We start from the raw sequence: 15,818 nt of genomic DNA on the forward strand, positions 1-15,818 counted from the left end.
CTTGTAATCCATCAGAGACTCCACACAGGAGAGAAACCATACAAATGCCAAGAGTGTGGAAAATGTTTTTCTACAAGTTCAAGCCATGTGCGCCACCAGAGACTCCACACAGGAGAGAAACCATATGAATGCCAGGCGTGTGGGAAATGTTGCACTTGCAAGTCAGAACTTGTAATCCATCAGAGACTCCACACAGGAGAGAAACCATACAAATGCCAGGTGTGTGAAAAATATTTTGCTCAAAATGCAAACCTTATGAGACACCAAAGAGTGCACACTGGAGAAAAACCATACAAGTGCCAAAAATGTGGGAAGTGTTTTGCTCAGAATATACACCTTGTGAAACACAAGAGACTCCACACATGAGAAAACCTTACAAATGCCAGTAGTGTAAAAACTATTTTTCTTCAAGTTCAAGCCACGTGCGCTACCAGAGGCTCCACATAGGGAAGAAACCTGTTGGAAGTAATACATTTGAAGGAGCAACAGGACCTTAAAACAGCTTTAAAAAAGCTGTGCTTGCAAATGCTTTAGCTGGCTTGACTTAAACACTACAAGGAAAAGTTTGCTGAAATTTGCTGATGGTTGTTGAACCTTGGCCCCAACTTTTTGCCTAGTTATACAGAGTTTGCTGATGGTGAAAGATGGCTTAAATACATATTTGAAAAATAGAACCAATAACTGTTGGGTGAGTGAACAAACTGGATGAAGGTGCGATTGCAGTTTTGAAAAAGAAAAATAACAGATGGCTGAAGAAGTTAGGCCTAGGAAGTTAATAAATAAGACTGATGTATTAATTTTAGGTTTTTTTTTTTTTTTTTGCAAAATGTGCATAAATAAGTGTCATGAGTGCCTTACTAAGACTGTAGTGTGAAACGTGCTGTAACTGTTGGAAAAATTTTAATATTGTTATCTCATCTTAGGGTGGTCTTGAAAGAGCAGGGTATAAAACTGGTATGTGTTTTCACTGATTATTTACATCCTTTCCTAGCATAAGCCTCACTCTGTGCAGGTGGGGAACCATGTACATGTAATAAAGCTTTGGATTTACCTGGTGCATTACTGTGTCCTGTGTCTTTGGGTCCTGCAAAGATCAAGACCATAGGGAGGTCATAGGGCCCAGGCTTTATTTAGGCACTAAACTGGGGAATTTCTTTCTCTTGTCTCTTTTAATAAATAATAATAAAAATAAAATTTTATTTATGTTTCCCCGCCTCTCTCGGTTGGATCAAAGCGGGGTTACTGACTAAGTAAAATCACAGTATATACACTAAATTCTCTAAATGAATTTCTAATATTAAAATATCCAGCATGTAATTAACAATTGACAATTAACAATTAACAGTACAATCGGTAATAAAACAATCTCATTCGAGGGGACAAGTCAGTCGGTATATTATATCATGTCAGGATATGCTTGGTGAAAAAGCTCGGTTTTAACTGCTTTTCTAAATACCTCTAGTTAGGTCACTGAGCAAATGTCCTCAGGAAGGCTGTTCCACAATCTCGGAGCACTTATGGAAAAGGCTCTTTGCGAAGTGGAAACGTATTTAGGATTTGTAGTTTCCAGTAGGTTCTTGCCGGATGTTCTAAGAGTGCAGGGCGGATTATATAGGGAAAACTGGTCCCGTAAGTAACTCGGACCCAAGCCATGTATGATTGTTTCCCCAACAGACCCTACAAATGCCAACAATGAGGTGACATTTTTTTCTCTTGAAATTCAAACCTAGGGTTTCTACACAGGAAGTCATAGATCTGAATAGAACCCTATCCCCTGCCAATACAAGAATCTGCAGCTAAGACATTCGTGACATGTATCCAACATCTGGTTGGAAAGCCTAACCACAGGAGAATATAGTAACTTCTAAACAAGTTTGTTCTCTTGGTGAATACCTTTTAGCACTGAGAAGTTTGGATTAATATTTTGATGGCATCTTTTTCTTGTAATTTGAATCCATTAGTTGAACCCTGTTCTCTAGAAATGTAAAAAACAAGTTGTGGTGGATCTCTTCTCCAGGCTGGTCTTGCAATCCCAACCCTTGGGATCCTGTTACTCACCTTTCCCCCTCAAGATCCCTCCCTGGATTGGGTACTTGGGTTTTAAAGGGATCTCAGTGTGGACCAGTGGATGTTTTGTTTGTATGGGTTTGCTGCGGTGTAACCAGACTCACTATCAAACGTAATAGGAACAGCCAGCCTGTGTGTGTGGTTTTTTAAAAAGAATAAAGAAGAAGTGTCTCAAGATACATTAAAACATGTTAACTCCTGAACATTCACACTCTCCAAAACACTCTTCAGTTCTTCACCCACTGTCTTATCTATATTACAGCTTTTCCCTGTCTCTATACAGTCATTCATCCGCATTTGTGGCGGTTGCGTGTGCAGGACCCCTGCAAAAGTGGAAAAACAATATCTGTAGGACCATCCTCCCAAACCGTATTTCATACACAAAAAAGTACCTGTATCATCTGCAGATTATTCACCACTGCCTCTGCTGCTTTCCCATGCCATTTTTTAAAACAGGGACTGTTATTGAACACTAGTGTCCATTTTGAGCTGTGTTCATTTAAGTCAGTTTTAGTGGCTAATTTTTTGGTAGCTGGGAAGAAAACAAAATGGCAGGGTTTGGCAGCACATGCAGATTCCCTTGCTCACTCAGGCGGGGATAGGATGGGATGGGGAAGCAGGAGGAGAGAAGAGTGGGTGGTGTGTGGATCACTGAAGCAGACAGAGGGAATGGGACAGGACACAGGAGGAGGACAGAGCCTGGATAGGTGTGTGGGGTGGCTGAGGTGGGAAGAGGGCAAGGGCAGTGAAAGAAGTTGTAGTCACTGCTCTTTTGATGGCACCCTCAGCAGGTTGAGGCTTAGAGGTCAGAGTTGTAAGTCCTTATTAAGCCCAGATCCACTGAGGCCACTGTGATAAGAGCACCTACACTCCTACACTCGCCTCTCCTGTCTTGCTCCCTCCCTCCATCTGCCCTGTAGACCCATGCACCACCCATCTTTCTCCTGCTTCCTCCAGGGCACTGTCTTTCTCTCATGCGACCCTGTCACAGGGTTTTCTTAGCAGGTTGATTCAGATGGGGTTTGCCATTGCCATTTTCTGAGGAAGGGGAGAGAGTGTGAGTCGTGAGTTGCACCAGGTCACCCAGTGGGATTCATTCCTGCCTCCTAGAAGTCCAAAGTCCAATGCTCAAACCAAGTACAAGGTTGCTTTGGATCTTTTTGAATTGAATTGCCAAAATAACGTGAAAAGATAATTAATGACTACTTACGTGAATTGCCAAATAACGTGAAATACAGGGGAATGAATGAACAAATAACATTAAAAAAGGGAAAATACAGGAACGGAGCAAGCTCGCGATCCAATTTCTGCCCGCCTCACTGCAACGTACAGGGTTGCTAATTCGAATTCTACATTTGATGGTATGAACTCATACGATAATTTTTTGCATTCACACTACTTGGCTTTGGGTTGGCCGCTTGTGTCTTCTTGCTTGGTGTGATAACATCACAATACTGTTCATTTCTGAATCGGCCGACTTTCTTTTCTTTTGAAATGAGAGGACCATTCCTCCTGTGTGATAACATCCAAGTCAGGAAGTTCCTTATCGTATTGAGGTGGAATGTCTTTTTCCGTAGCGTGCATCCATTGTTCGTGTCCTAGTCTTGGACAGAGAAAAAACAAGTTGCTCTCTCCTCAATATGACATCACCATCAAATTTTAAACAGGGTACATCACCTTTTAACTTCTTTTTCCAGGCTAAAACATCCCCAGCTCTCTAAGTTGTTCCTATTAGGACATGGTTTCCAGGCCTTCACCATTTTGGTGGCCCTCCTTTGGACACGCTCCAGTTTTCAAGTCCTTTTTTGAATTGGGGTACCCATAACTGGAAACAATATTCCAGGTGAGGCTGACCAAAGCAGAATAGAATGGCATATAACACCTGGCTGCTAGTCCCAAGGACAATGAGCTTGTCCTTCCTCCATGCTGAGCCTTCTCTCCATCTTCCGAGACAGTGATGGCAGAGGAGTCGGGGTCTGCTTTCCCTTATTTCATGTGGGACTCAGGGGAGACATGGGCATCTGGGCAGTGATGGGTGAGAGGAGATGATAAAGAAGGGACAGCCCGTCCGCCCTTAGCTGTCTACTTCATCCTTGTTTGAATGTTTTTAATGTTGTAACTACCATGCAGGAATACATAGAGTCCCAGAGATGGAAGAGACTCCAATGGCCATTCAGTCCAGCCCCTCCTTCTGCCAGCAGGAATACGAGGGTCCTGTAGATGGAGGGACCCCCAAGGCCCCAGTCCATCCCCTTCTTTGCCACATAGAGGGTCCTGTAGATGGAAAGCCCTGATGATCTGACTTTGATTTTTAAAATGTCTTTCTAATTTTCTTATTTTCTTTTGATCTGATGTTATTCTCTTTTAGAGTTTTAATGCGTGTCTTTTGTTTTGCTGTGAATGTCATGTTTTGTTTTGAATTTGCCTCTTTTCCTTTGTTTCTTTGCTGGTGTTTTCCTTGGTGTCTGAGGGGGTGCAGAGGCCGAAGTGCAGCCAGCAGAGGGCGGCGGAGAGCAAGCCTGGACGCGGGTTCCAAGTGACGGCACAGGCGAGCAGCAGCGAGGGGATAGGGCGCGAGGTCGCTGTCTAGGTCGGGGATGCAGCGTGGCTCCCGCCCAGCTGAGTGCCTCTTGGCCAGCGGGTCGCCGGTTCGAGGCCCCTGGGGCCCTCAGGTAAGTAATGCTGAGCGTGACTCCCGGACGCCAAGCTGAGCTGCGCACACATGGCCAGTTGGAAAGCGGTGGAAGCTCTTTTGCAAAAGGAAGGGAAAAGAGCCTTCAATACATTCCTCTCATTTCAGTCCTCATCCATTCTGCAGAAGAAGAAGAAGACGGTTTTCCATTCCATTCTTAGTGGAATTCTTTATCTCCTCAGTTTAGTTTCTACTATTTTCTCTGGAGGCTGTCTTCTGCAAAAGGAGCCCCAGGCACCGCCTCGGAGTTTTGGCGGGGGGGGGGTTTGCGTTTATTTTGTAATGGTGGGGTGGGGGTTGTCTTGTTGCGGGGTTGTAGAGGACAGTAATGTATATTGTGACTATTGTTTGTATTTTGTTTTTTATTCTATGTTGTAATATTGTTAATTGTTGTATTATCATTTCTGTTGTAATCCGCCTTAATTCCTCAGGAAAAGGCGAATATAAATAAATCAATTATTGTTATTATTATTATTATTTTAATCACGTGGCCTTTTAGCTTCCGGGATCACACTGTTGACTCATGTTCAACTTGTTTGGCTACTAGGACTCCTTCAGGTGTAGTGACCAACCTCTAGTTCTTCGTAACTATCTGCCTCAGGTGATTGCAGATGTGGTCCCAAAACTGTGCCCTTAAGAGATTTCTGGACTCCAGCTCCAGAATCCCAGACTATTGGCAAACATGGCTGAGGCTTCTGGGAGCTGAGTCAAAATCCTTAAAAGCGAACAGCTTGGGGACCACTAGTCTAGACAAAAGAAGTGCCCTGACAGCCCAGGGGTGCAGGAGGGTTGAAGGGAGAGAGCTGGTATTCTAGAGAGGAAGGAGGAGACCAGTTCTCCAGAGCAGACAAGGCTATCTCCAATCACCTTTTTTGTGTCCTCCTCCTCCTCCTCCTTGAGCCTGGGCTTGTGTGCCTTCTTCCTGTGGGCTCTGGTGAGTCCCCCTCCAGGGCCTCTCCATGGGCTGAGGGAAGGGGGCCTGGACCTTGACTGGTCCCTTGGAGGAGCCCCCTGAAGTCTCCCCAGGGGGTTGTTTCTCTCTCCTCCCAGCGTGGGGTCACGGGGTCTCCTTGGCTGGGACCTGACATGGAGATCCAGGCAGGGGAGGCTTTGAGGGGGGGGAAGAGAAGGTTGCCCCCAGACCAAAGAGAGCTATCCAGTTTGCATTTGGGGTGTCCTGGAAGGTGGGGGTTGCCTGTTGGTTCTCTCTCCTTTTCTTAATGCCAGGGAGGGAGAAGGAGGGGAGGAGCTGGGAGGGTGTTCTCCCAGGAGCCCAGAGGATTTGAGCAACTTAAGACTAGTCATGTTGGGGGGCATTTGCAGATGTGGGGAACTTGCCATAGCCCTCTGTTACTGACCTCCCAGTTTCTCCATAGCTGCTGACTGCGCGGCAAGACAAGCACCGCCGCCTCCCAGGAGCTGTAGCTCTCTAGCTAAGCATGCAAGTGGTTATGTCGGGAGGTCAGTAAGTGACCCATCTCTAACTATTTTTCCTGGGCTGTCTGCCATCAGGCGATTGCAACGTGTAGGTTGTAGACCCGGGGTAGGCAACCTGCGGCCGCGGGCCGGATGCGGCCCGGCAAGGCCCTTGGGACGGCCCCAGCCCGGTACTGCTGCTGATGCCGCCGGGGCCTTGGCGTCTCGCACGAGGGGCATGGTGGGGGCAATTGTCTATAGAAGCCTCAGAAACATGCATTTTATCTAACATTTTTTAAAAATCAGCAATTTTTTTCGCGTGTCGCCCTTTTTTATTTAAAAGTGCTCTCATTTGAAATGTGTCCTACATTGTCCCGGTTTATTATTTATTTAATTTTAAAAATTATTTAATTATTATTTTTTTTGCTTCGGCCCCCAGTTGTCTGAGGGGACAGCAACCTGGCCCCGGCTCAAAAGGGTTGCCTACCCTGTTGTGATGATTGCACCAACAGGATTAACATGGGTATGTTTAGTTGGAGAAGAGAAGATTAAGAGAGATATGAGAAGCCCGTTTTTATTTTTAAGGTGTTCACATTGAGGATGGAGCAGCTTCTTTCTGCTGCTCCAAAGAAGAGGAACTGCACGTCGCAGAGCACCAAAAAGCTATGGCAGTGGTGGAAAATGTGGCTTTTTTTCCAGCGCAAAAAGGAGTGCATTTTGCCATTCTTTTTGGGCTGAAAAAAAACCCAGTCGGGGCCAGGGTATGTGATTGTGATCCCCTTTCTGGGGTCAAAGGGGCAGTGTCAAGATGCCCCTTCAGGGCTGTCTGTTTTGGTCCTTAGTCTTTTTTCAAGATTTAAAATTTTGACTTTTATAGTCGGACGTCCGTATCTGTAGGGGGTTCATCCAGACCCCTCCCTGAGGATGTCCAAATCCCTGCATGCTCAGTCCCTTTTCTTAATGGCAGTGCGGCATGTGTTCCACTAGCGCTGCCATTAAGAAACAATGGGGTTGCTGTCCAGGGATGTTAAATTCATGGTGGCAAGTCTGCTGAGGATGGCAAACTGTATGTTAATATCATGTTTTAAATTACACAGTTTTGTTTTGTTCTTTTTTAAGCATTTTTTGTGAGCCATCTTGGGTCCAATTAGAAGAAAGACATATACAATAAAATAAATTAATAATAAGTATTGTAGTATGACTATTAGGCTTTTGATTCTTTGGGAGAAGCAAAAGGAAAATCAAAGAGTAATCTAGGCATCAGCAGAACACACTTGATGCATCACTGCTGCTGAGGCACCCTACTTTGAGGGTCCTGTGCAGTATTTGCTTTGTTCCAGAAACGCAGCTCACTGTTATGATACAGACCAGAGCTCCATCTGGCTAAAGCAGCATACTTAGAAAGGGGAGGAATTGCTTGTAATAATCTAATATAATGTAAGTTTTACATAATATATTAAAAATAATATAGAATTTTTGTTGTCATAAAATATTATTTATTGAAGTCAAAGACATAGCCCATATGGTTTGGACAACTAGTAGCAAAGGGATCTTCTAGCATCTTTGAGACTAACTGAAAGAGAGAAATTGTAGCATGAGCTTTCATAGACTTGAATCCATGTATCTGGGAAAATAGACTGAAGTCTGTGAAGTTTTTGCTACCAGCTTCTCTCTTTCAGTTAGGCTCAAAGTGCTACAAGAACATTTTGCATACTGACAAATGTAAGAGTAGTACCGCACCAGTGAAAACAGGTGCTTTTAACATGTGCTACTGTTCTTGTTTGTGCTTTTCAGTGGAGTATAGTATGTCAGTTGCTTTTCACTCCTATTGACAATATATAATAAATAGCTCTTTGATGCCCTAATTTTTTAATTTTTTGTATGCTTTTAGCTTTTAAATGTTGACTTGCTTCTGTTCAGTTTTATATGCCACCTTGGTCCGGTGGGGGAAGAGGCAGGTGTATGAACAGAATATTATTTCAATTATAATACCAAGATATATTTAAAATTGGAATAATTTTGTTCTCACTATATTGTCTGTTTCTACATATTCAAACATATATGCCGGCATGCACAGACACTTACAGTGATGTGTGAGTTAAAAAGACAATAATTGTTGAGCTTTTGAACTGAATGAAGCAGTGCCTTAAGTAATTTCAAGGTCGTTTTGTGCAAAAGAGGCTTATGGGAGGAGACAACAGCGGAGATCATGGAGGATGGTATGGCTGTAGCTGGGATGGATGGCTGTGGCAGGCTGAGAAAGGGAACGGGGATTGGGGGCCAGATAGGAAAAGGCCTCGGTGTGAGAGAGGAAACGAATTACTAGCTCTCGGAAATAAAGCCCTGTTGTAGGTGAATAATCTCCCCAACTCTCTTCACTAACTTTGGTCATTCTCTGCCCTTCCCGCAGGGAGGGACCTGGTGCTACCTGAATTGTCCATCTTCTTTCCTATACCATATGGTAATATTCTTTAACAAAGTCTTGCAAGTCAAGTATTGGAGCAGGACTTTTGATGGAATCTTTTTTCTAATGGAGGTGGACGAGAGTAACGTTGATGCTTTTGGCAAACTATTAGTGCCCAGATCAAAGATGGACAAACCAGACTCAGCTGGATTTGAAGCAGGAAGAGGGCCTGATGGCATGAGTTTTGAGAGACGTGGAGAATTCGGGAAAGAACGTGCAAGGTTCTGAGTGGGGACCTTCAGCTCAGACATAGAGCGTCAGCACTACGACATTTCTCCTATGAGGTGAGGCCCCCGAAGGTTTGCAGACCCTCCACATCTCTGCCACCAGTGCTGAAGCCAAAAGAACAGACCAAGCATCAGATCTTGGATCTGGTGGTCCTGGAACAGTTTCCTGACCATCCTGCCTCGAAGATGAGGAAATGGGTAGAGAAATGTGGGCGAGACTGTTCTCCGGCGGTGGCCCTGGCAGAAGGTTTCCTCCTGAGTCAGGCTGAGAAGTAAAAGAGGAAGAACAGGTTAGAGCATTCTCTTGGGTTCTAAAGGCTGAGATGGATGGATTGATTAAATATATATCTTAGCTTTCTTCCAAGTGGAACCGAAATTTGGCGGGGGTGGGGGGAATAAAGCAGATATGGACCCTATGCTCCTTTTTTCTCCTTGTCTAACCTATTGCTTCCCACCCTAGCCACTGCTTCTACTTTGTTCTTCTACTCACATGCGTTTGCCCCCAGAATTTGCTTAAAAAGCAACGGGTGTGTGAGGCGCCCGGCACTTGTTAAAGTTGAATAATTCTTTAAAGCAAGCTTTATGTTCTTTGTGAGCTGTGTTTTCAAAGGAAGGTCAGATGTTTATGATCTGTTCCACAAACGAGTGTGGCAGTGTGTGTGACTTTGCAGTGGCCACTTTAGGTGTATACCCCCTCTGTTTAGGAAGGAATGTGCTCCATCCACACCCATAAACCAACAGCCCTACTTGAGGGGAGGCAAAACATGTTTGAATTGTTATTTTTTTTTCTTTTGATCCTTGTGTATAAAATTCTCAGACCTATCAGTTTTAAACAATCATTCTTCTAATGTTTCTCTATATTGAATTGGGAATTCTTCAATGCTTTTTAGACCAACTTATTCCATGTGGAAGTTGAGTCTTATCCAGTCTTTATCAGAGGAGTTTCCATTAGACACGCCAAAGGTTTCCTGTTGGAGGGCGCTCAAGCAGGAGGATGACAGCACTGTTGGCCTTGCAGGGTAAGAACGAAACTCTCTGAGCTATCGTTTTGTATCTCATGCCTGTGTAAGTTCCCTCTGAAAGGTGTTAGGGATTTTTTGTCAGTTTCAGATTAGTGGAAGTGGAAGTACACATGCGGTGTGACTGGGCCTGTAGATGTACAACTAGGGGTTTGTCTTCACTGGCCCCCATACTCCCAGGCTGCCCCAAATTCCCCAATTACACTGTGCTCTCTTCACAGTGATGACGAGTAATACAATGCCCAGTTGTACCTGGCAACCTGCTGAACTCACAACAGGTGTCCAGTCATGTTACTGATGCTGGGGACACTCGTTCTGACCTCAGCCACCACATGATGGTGCCGAGTGGAGCTGTGAATATGTGGGAAAGCAGTCACCATCATTGCTGAGGAGAGACCAGAAACATGGGCAAAAAGTAAGCTTTGTAAATTCAGGTTAAGGGAAGGAAATGCCAGATTAGGTTGTGGACGTCATGAAGACGTCCATTCCAATTTGAGGTTTGGTCCTGTGTTAGATAAACAGAATGCAGGAAGCCTGGGAGAAACCAAGAGTAACATAATCCATGCCGAGTAACGGATGTATTTTGGTTGCAAAAATAATTGTATTCAGCATGAGGCCTGGATATCACATGGAATTCAAAATAATTATTGACAGGCACAATTCAAAGTCCTTTATGATATAGAGCTCTCTGGGTAACTTTCAGACTATCTGAAAGACCTGCCATGTTCTGAGGATCCTCAGTGAACGGCTGTTTTCTCAGTCCCAGTGCCTTCAAGGTTGTTGGTAAGGACATGGGAGAGATCTTCTCAATTCCTGCTCCCAGCCTATGGAACTCTCCACCATAGCAGATTAGGGCTAGCGTGGTCCTTCTGCCAACAGGTGGGATGTTTTTCTTTGAACCAGCTTTGTGATTAAGGGACTGTACGGAAAAGTCTTCAATTGGGTTTAAGGACTGCCACTGTAACCACTGAAACCGTTCTATGTGATCAGCTTTGTAACTATTTGTCTCTTCACACAGGGCTGGAATGACGCTATCTAGTTCTCAGTTGTCTCTTCCTCTTTGGGATAGCCCAGAACCAGTTCAGGTAAGGAGAAGAATTCCTTGGCAAAGAATGTGTGCACCTGGGTTTCCCTAGTTCCCGGCTACATCCCTAAAGCAGTACCTGAGAATTTGTCTCCGTTTGCTCTTGGTTTAAAAAACGACCAAAGCTAATCAGTTTCGAATGGAAGAAGTGGAGTTTTTAAAATGGAAGGGAACTATCTAAAAAAGAGGAGACATCAATCTTGGCCCAGGAGTTTGGGCAATGCATTCTTAAAAAGCCTGGGTTCAACCAATCTAGCTTAGATTAAAATTCTCTGTATCTTTTCTTGGGACACGTGAAAGGGGAGTGGATAGATATTCCCATCCCTCCTTACTAGATCCAAACAATTCTCTTTCCTTCCGTTTGCTTTCTGGCAAATTGAAGGTGTTAACCCCTGGGGCAAAGGTGGATGAAGTCCTGCTTGGCCAGATTAAAGCCCATCTATCCAGCATCTGCTTCCCACAGGTGGCCCACCGGGGGCCTCTAGGAACCCTGTAATCCAGGATGGAACCATGCCCTCTCCCACTTTTCTTCCCCAGACTGGTATCACAGTATGGTGCTTCTGCTCAAAACCTGTCAAACAACAACTGAGGTTTCAGTCCTCTAAGGCTCTTACACTCTGTTCCTGTAGCCTTTGTGGAATAGTGAGCAGGAAATGTTTTCTTTTCCCTCCAGGGCCAGTGGACCTTGACGATGTGGCTGTCCATTTCTCCCCAGAGGAATGGGCTCTTTTGGTCCTGATCAGGGTCCTCCTCGCCCAGATCCTGGGGCGACCATTCAGATCCTGGCCTTGTGTGGTAAGCTCCTCACAGTGTAATTTTATCCCCAACATGCCGTCATCCAAGAATCTCCCAGTTACTGTAGGATCTTAAGGCAGAGCCTAGGAAATGAAACCCCAATTTGAAGTCGAAGGCTTTCCATGGCTGGTCATCCATAGTTTTTGTGGGTTTTTCATGCTATGTGGCCATGTTCTCTAAGGTTTATTCCTGACAATTTCACCAGCATCTGTGGCTGGCATCTTTGTTGCCATTCAAAACAAAACAATACACCGTACACGGAAATCACTCCTCCAAACCAGGGTCACGCAGTTTATGTTTACCCCGCACACATCCATATCAGCATTCTCTGAAGATGTCAGCCACAATGCTGGCAAAACTCATGAATGAACTTTATAGACATGGCCCATAGCTTGAAAATCCACAAAAAAAAATAAGAATCCCAATTGTTTTTTGGGGTTTTGAGCTATGTGGCATGTTATAGAAGAACGGGCAATATACGAAAGTAGCTGGTTTGGTCCTAGTAGACATGTCCACAACCGCATGGTATTGCCTAAACTCCTGCAGCTGAGAGGTCTTCCTGTCCTCATACACAAATCAAGGACCATGGAGACACTGCAGACTGAAAATCAACGTAACTCTGTACACGATTGTATTTCTCAGACTATTCCATGCTAAAGCTTCTTGGCATCTCCTGTGTAAATCCAAAAGGGTTTTCTGTGAGACTTACTAATGTGACAATGTAAGCATTCATTTATTCAGGACGGAATACAGCACCATGAACAAACTGATTGTAGGAAAATCTGTGTAACAGAAGTGATATAGTATTTGCTAATATTAGTTATCCATAGTAAAGATTAAACATGAAAAGCCCTAAATACCGTATTCTATGAAGAACAGAGCCTGGAGCCTAAAAGACCAAGGGGTGATGGTGGGGCGGGAGGCTGGACCCAGAATTCTTCTTTTCCTCCCATTAGAAAAATTTTTTTCGCATTCATATTTTTATTTATTTCTTATTATAACCATATAAATCAAATTGATCCATCCACAATGAACTGATTTATTATCTTACATTGATAGTCCTTTTGTTACAATCATTCTAACTCCAAAGTATATTAATTTTTCCTATTTATTTCTAATTGTTGCTGTTTTCCCATTGATGAGCATCGTCAGTTATACCATTATTGCTAATTCATTTATTTTATTTTCCAATCTTCAATTGAGGACATCCTTCCCCCAATATTTTGCATAATTATGCGTGCTGCCATTATCCTATACTGTATAATAAAATGTTTTTTCCTCATAATGAGTTTGTCGTTTATTCAAATGTTCTATTTAATAAAAATAAGTTGAGGCTCATCTTGAATTTCTTTTGTAATGTGTCTGATTAATATTTATGAATTCCTTCCAAATGTGTTGGCTTTTTTGCAGCCATTTGGTTTTCTTGTATTTCCAACCAATTGTTGCTCTTATTCTGGAATCTTGCAGTCTTGATGGTGTGATCTACATCTTATAAAATAACTTATCTAATATTTCTTTGAGGTTATTGCATTTGGTGGATTTTAGATTGTGTTTCCAAACTCTCACACTTTTAATGGAATATGCTTTCCTATATTTTGCATCCACTCCTCTTTTCCTTGATTGTTTCTCCTTTAATCTCTATATTAAAAGCATCTTATGATTTTTGTTAATATGTTTTTTCTGTGCTAGGATTTTTTTCCAGTTCTCTGGGTTTATTTTCAAACTTGGTCTTATATCTTTCTTGAAGTTTCTGAGATTTGTCACATGAACAGCCCGTGGACTCCATTTTTTCTCTCTGTATTTCTTCCTTTGTTTTTCTTTTCTTTCTTCTTTCTTATTTAATTAAAATATACATATCTGAGCCATTTTTTATACAGACTCTCTTTTATGGAACATTCATGTGTAGAAGTCCATCTAGGATCTTTGTGTATAGATAGTTTTATTTTGTCCAAGTTTTTACACTGTTTTACAGTTGTTATTAACATTATTTGTTTTGTTTTTTTGTCATAGCATAGATAGGCATGCCACCCTCCTTCATTTGTGCATTTCTAGACCTAATAGTCTTATTTTTCTGATTGATCCACTCTTTAAGCCCAGTGCATTATAGTATTTGTAGGTTTGGCATGCCCAATCATCCTTTTCCTTGTGATCTTGCTTCATGATGTTTTAATCCTTTCTTTTTTCCTTTCAAGTCTTTTGTCCATATTTGGATGGTTGTTCACTCATTATAATGCCTCCCATTTTTTTTAAAGGTCCTCTCCATTCATTCTTCCTCAATCCCCGAGGTCCTTTCCATCATGCTGAGGAATTATGTTTTGTGTTCTTTCCCAGAGTAACTGGAGAAGAGCAAGTATGTGCCAAATGCGGGAATGTGTTTGGGCACAAACAGGCTTGTCAGACACCAGAACGCCACACAGAAGAGGATGGTTACGCAAAGAGCCATTCAAATGCAATGTTGTGAAAAAAAGTTTGGCCAGAATATGGCACTTGCATTTCACAAGAGGGTCCATGCTGGAAAAAAACGCCCTAGTGTGTAAGTCTCGAGGAAAGGATTTAATTACAAATCGCACCATCTGAGCCATCAAGCATCCCACAAAAGAAACAAAAACACACAAAAATGCCAGGATGTGGGAAACATTTGTTTGCAATTCAGTACTAGTCATCATCAGAGAGCCACACAGGAGGAAACATATAAATCCTGGAGTGTGGGAAAGTTTTTCTACACTTCAAGCCTTGTGAATCACCAGAGACGCAAACCGGAGAGAAGAAGGCAACCATATAAATGTTCAGAACTGTGGCATAGTTGTTTCTCTACACATTCACAACCTTGCACGTACACAGAGTCCATACAGGAGTGAAAACCATACAAATGCCCAGAAGTGTGGGAAACATTGGCTGACAGGTCCTATCTTCTTGACACCAACGAACCCACACAGGAGACAAACCTTACCAATCGAGAATGTGGGAATGCTTTTGTACACATTCAAGCCTTGCAACGCCACAACGAAGAGTCCACACAGGTGTTGAACACCACACAAAGCCAGTGAGGTGGAAACTGTGTGCTCGCCAGTTCATACCTTTGATTTCCGGAGATTACATACAGGAGAGAAAACCATATGACGCAAAGATGTGTAGGAAAGTACTTTGTTTGCCAGGCAGACTCTGAACTTGTGAGGGCACCCAGACACAACAAAAGGAATGACACCATTTAAATGCCAAGTGTGGGGAAGTGTTTACTCGAAATCAGCCTGTGAGCCATCAAAGCTTCCACACAGAGAGAAGAAAACCGACAAATGCCAAGATGTGGGAAATGTTTCGTCAGAAGCACACCTTATCCGCCACCCGAGAATACAACAGGAGAGAAACCAACAAATGCAGGAGAGGTGAGAAAGTTTTGCTCGTAAGGACATTTATTGATCACCAGCCAGTTCATACGGGGAGGGAGAAGGAGAAAACCATTAAAATGACAGGAGTGTGGGAATCTTTGCTCCCACAGGCATTTACCTTGTGAGCCACCAGAGGATGTCCACCCAAGAGAAAAACGCCACAAATGCCGGAGTGTGGAAACTGGCTTTTTTTAGAAATTTAAGCCTTGTGATCCACCAGCGAGAAGCAAAAGGAGAGAAAGAACCATCCAAATGTCATGAGTGGGGAAATGTTTCTCACAGTTCACCTTTGTGATTTCATCAGAGGTTACAACAGGAGATAAAAACCCCTATTATTAAATGGTCAGGAATCGGGAAATGTCTTCTACAGGTTCAATCCTGTGGCCAACTGAAGCTCCACACAGGGGAGTAAAACATATAAATGCAAGAAATGTGGGAATGTTTTTACAAAATGAAAACTTGAAACACCGGAGAGTCCACACAGGACGAGAAACCATCACATGCCAGGCGTGTGGGAAATGTTTGCTCACGGTTCATTACTGCAATTCAACGGCGGCTTACAAAAAGGAGAGAAGCCATACGAATGCAGGGTGTGGGAAATATTTTGCTCGCATGGCAATACCTTGTGCACCACAAAAGATTTCAACAAAGGGGAGAGAAGAGAAACC

At 43.3% G+C, this 15,818-nt stretch overlaps 1 pseudogene; it reads left to right on the top strand.

Annotated features, from left to right (window-relative positions):
* Positions 1–1,057, top strand: part of LOC121921909 — a 9,552-nt pseudogene extending 8,495 nt beyond the window's left edge.
* Positions 1,058–15,818: the final 14,761 nt, after the last annotated feature.

Source organism: Sceloporus undulatus, chromosome 2 (genome assembly GCF_019175285.1).
Source record: "Sceloporus undulatus isolate JIND9_A2432 ecotype Alabama chromosome 2, SceUnd_v1.1, whole genome shotgun sequence".
Lineage (NCBI taxonomy): Eukaryota > Metazoa > Chordata > Lepidosauria > Squamata > Phrynosomatidae > Sceloporus > Sceloporus undulatus.